Source organism: Calidris pugnax, unplaced genomic scaffold (assembly GCF_001431845.1).
Source record: "Calidris pugnax isolate Ruff unplaced genomic scaffold, ASM143184v1 scaffold216, whole genome shotgun sequence".
NCBI classification, from domain to species: Eukaryota; Metazoa; Chordata; class Aves; order Charadriiformes; family Scolopacidae; genus Calidris; species Calidris pugnax.
Genome location: NW_015090954.1, coordinates 774,760 through 779,294, shown reverse-complemented (window position 1 = coordinate 779,294; position 4,535 = coordinate 774,760).

Genomic DNA, 4,535 nt, shown 5'->3' with positions numbered 1-4,535 from the left:
TACCCGGTTGAATGTGGTGATAGCATTGTTGTGTAGGTATTGAGCCATCCTTGTTGCCTGTTTTAGCCTTCCACAAGAGTAATCTTCAGAGATGGCTTTCATGCCTATAGCTCAGATTTCTTCTGCAATTAATTCCTAAGCGTTACAAGACTATTTTTTTTGGTTGTAGCAGCAGAATTTGTGATCAGTCCCACAGATCCAGATCCCAAGTTTTCAAGGCAAGGTCTTGCTCTTCTGTATTTTGCTATTCAAACAGAATTTACATTATTCTCCAAAATGTCCCAGACTCCTTTGGTAGTTCTCTCTGCCAACTTTACACTGGATGATTAAGAGTTCACAAGTACAGAGACACTCCAGTCAAAACTATAAGAAAGGTCTTCAACTCAGGTCTCCAAATCCAAGACAGCATTCAGACCTTAGCTTCTAATAATCCTAGACTGTCTGTTCTCTGTCCAGAATTAAATAAGATAAAGATTTTTACCTTCCACATCTGAAAAAGGATTTCCATTCCCTCTCCTTCCTATTAGGATTTTTATCTTTCTGTGCACTTGGTAATGAAAGTGGTTTATGCATTGAGGAAAGAAAGTCCATTGAGATATGTGGGGTTTTGTGTGGTTTGTGCAGGGTTTTTTTTCATGCCTAAGAAAGAAGGCTGTCAAACTGATGAAGTCATTTTAATATGGTCTCACATCCTCAGAAAATATGTCCAGAACTGAGCCATAATCACAAACTCTTCTGTTCCTTATCTGTTAATAAGTAATTAATCCTATTGTAGCTGAAGCAGTGTTCCTCTCTGGTACCTTGAGCACTGACCCAGCAGGCTAGTGTGAGCAACCAGACAGTCCACCTGAAGCTGAGAAGCTCATGCAAATGGGACGAAATAGGATAGATTTCCATGAGAGAAATAGTATCAGTGAAAAAATCCTGGACAGCACTGTTCAGAACAGCAATGCACTTGTGGCAAAATTCCCAAGCAATGCTGTAGGCAATTTCACATACTCAAGAACAAGTAATTGCCTTTCAAGTTGATCAAAACTCAGACACCAAGTATATTCTGCATTGCATTAATTGTTGTTCCTATTCTTTTTCTTTCTCTGCACCATATTAATCTATACATCAGCATTATGGTGTTTCCCTAGAGGTAGGCAGCTTACACTCCATCTTGCAGTCTTTCATTAGCAATGTGCATCTCTGCTCAGTTTTATTGGCATCTAACTGCCTCCTTGTCAAACCTCCTTGCACATCTATTATTGTTTGAAGTTCGCCATTTTATTCCATTGCTTCAAGGTTTTGAGCCCTAGGGATAATCCTCTTGCAAATTGTTTGTGTAATGACACTTTCGCTTCATTTTATTAAATGCCAGAAACTGCATTTAAAACAGCATTAGCCATATGACACACTCAGATAGAGACTTACAAGTTGATAAATGTTACAGAGGGGCATGGTACAGGGAAGAAGGATCCCCCAGTCACACCCTCAGGAATGTTTTTTGCTGAAGTTATGTCCTGTGTTGCAGTGTTTGGTATCAGAGGTGTCCTGCTTCTCTAAATACATTAGGTACTTAAGCAAATAACTGTACACTCCTGGGAGGATCCATGTCCACATTCTGCAGTAATATGTAAGTCCTGTCACTAGAACTTCAGGCTCATCATAGAGCACATAAGGGGCAGACCTAACTGAGGTTCCCATATGACTTCTTCCATATAATTGTCTTATAACTTCTGCTTCTTATGTAAACAGTCTTTTAGAAATAAATTAGACTCCTTCTTGCACACAGTTATTTAATTTAATTCATAGTGTACACATGTATTCCCTGCACTTTGTTTGCACACCTGCATCCCTTTGGAGGGAGGGCAATGTGGAAGAGAGCTGGGTGCTCATCTTATTAACCTACTATGTAGAGACAAATTGCTGTTAAGTCAAAGCTTGAAGCTGGTCATAGCATTCACCAACTCAGACACAATCTGACCTTTTACCAGAACAACAAAAAAAGCCTTGGCTTATGACAGCAGAGTGAGTATCTGTATCAGTTTCAGAGTCAATTGTATGATAAAAATTAAGATGTTTTCACACAGCATCAAGCCTGAAGTGATCTCAACAGCACAAACTTAAGTGTAACTGGGCATGGATCTCACACCGCTTTCATGGCATTGCAAGCTCATTAAGAGAGAATGCTTTTAAAAGTCCTGTGTACTGACCAAACCCCTACCATATAAAATTCTTGCTGTTAATTCCAAGCATAAAGATGTATTATTTCCTGATTAAATCCTGTTTGTATAATACAGTGTAAAGTATTTAAATAACAAGCCATTGAATGAAAGGCTGGTATAGAGACATTCCTTGATTCCAAGAAACATATGCATTTGATTTGGTTTTCATCAGCTGTTCCCTAGTCCTCCTCAAATAAAGAGTGCAATTCAGCTATTGATATTTTAGTGAGGTCAGCTGTGAACAAGTATGGTGGTTTGTCTTAATAATTATGTTTAATTGACTGATAAATCCTCAAGTGACAAAAGCTATTGTGCACAAACATAAATCCTGTTTTTCAGTAGCAAACTTCCACTGCTAGATCTGGCTTTGCTCTTCAATCTCTAAGCAAAACTCCAGGTAAGTTTGAATTGATTTCTTAACATATCGCTGAAAACAGGGCTTAGTAATGCTTACAGTTGAGAAAACAGAACTAAAAAACTCTTATGGAATCACTTGTAATACAATATGTTTATGCTGGTTGAACTGTCATAGCTTGAAAACTTTCAGTAAAAGGCTACTAAGGAGATTAGAGAGGAAATAAAAGATGGATGTTTTCTATGATTAGAAGGTACCAGGACTTCTAATGAAACAACTTACAATATGTCCTCATTGAGGTCAAGAACTAAAGGCAGGAGAAATTTTTGTCCACATCCAGACAAACTTTATCTTCCTATGGTGAATGTATGAAATAAATTACCTTTTACTGATGTTAATCTTATTACCTAATGCAGCTCAGGTATGGAAAGCATATCCAAAAGATATAAGAATGTGGAAAATGAAGTTGATTTATACACCAAAAATATCCTCTACCAGTGATTCGGCAACATTATTTGTATATCATTTTTCCTTTCTTACTCCCTCCCCTTCTGCTTTTCCCAATCCAGACTGAAATTTGTATTTGAAATGCCTGTGTGACATATTTATGGCAAACCAATTTACAGAGAGTAGCAAACCAAAAGTCAAAGAGAAAATGGCATTAAACCATTAAGGCTCACTTTCAAAGGAGAAAATTGCAGGTCGCACATGAATCAGGTATAAATCAATGTCAAAAACTAACACTTCTACTTCTGTAAATGACTCAACATTTCTGAGCATTTATAAAACATTACTTGAACTTTGTCTCAGAGTGTCAGTGCATTGTTGTCAATTCCAGACTGGAAATTAATTGCTATTTTGACACAAGGAAAGTGGAAAACAACATGTATTAAGATGGATATGCAAGTTAGCATTAAAATGTCAGAGCCTATTAATAGACATGTCAAACAGCAGTATTCTTTCAGACAGCGAGTGCTGTGACAATTGCTTAATGAAGCTTCTCCCTTGTATCGCTCATTACTATCAGCACAAACTTCACCTGCACAGTCACCAACATTTTCTGACTGGTATGGTTCATTTGTAGGAAAAGAGCACTTACCATTATCATGTGGTTACTATCACACTGTAAAAAAGATATGTTGTGTTGCTTATCATCAATAATCATAGTATCATAATTACAGAATGGTTTGGGTTTGAAGGGACCTTAAAGGTCATCCAGTTCCAACCCCCTGCCATGGGCAGGGACACCTCCCACCAGACCAGGTTGCTCAAAGCCCCATCCAGCCTGGCCTTGAACACTTCCAGGGATGGAGCATCCAAACTTCTCTGGGCAACATGTTCCAGTGTCTCACCACCCCCACAGTAAAGAATGTCCTCCTGATATCTCATCTAAATCTCCCCTCTTTCAGTTTAAAACTGTTACCCCTCATCCTATTGCTACATTCCCTGATTAAGAGTCCCTCCTCAATCTTCTTTCAGGTAGTTGTAGAGAGCGATAAGGTCTCCCCTCAGCCTTCTTTTCTCCAGGCTGAACAACCTGTTCCCTCAGCTGCTCCTTATGAGACTTGTTCTCCAGACCCCTCACCAGCTTTGATGCCTTTCTCTGGATGTGCTCCAGCACCTCAATGTCTTTTTTGTAGTGAGGGGCACAAAACTGGACACAGTACTTGAGGTGGAGCCTCATGAGTTCTGAGTACAGGGGGACGATCTTTTCCCTACTCCTACTCACCGCATTATTCTTGACAGTGGTTGGGACACAGGCCTTCTTGGTCACCTGGGCACACTGCTGGTTCATACTTAGATGGCTGTTGACTAACACTCCCAGGTCCTTTCCTGCCAGGCAACTTTCTAGCCACTCTTCTCCAAGCCTGTAGCGTTGCATGGGGTTGTTGTGACCCAAGTGCAGAATCTGGCACTTGGTCATATTGAAGCTCATACAATGGGCCTTGGCCCATCAATCCAGCCTGTCC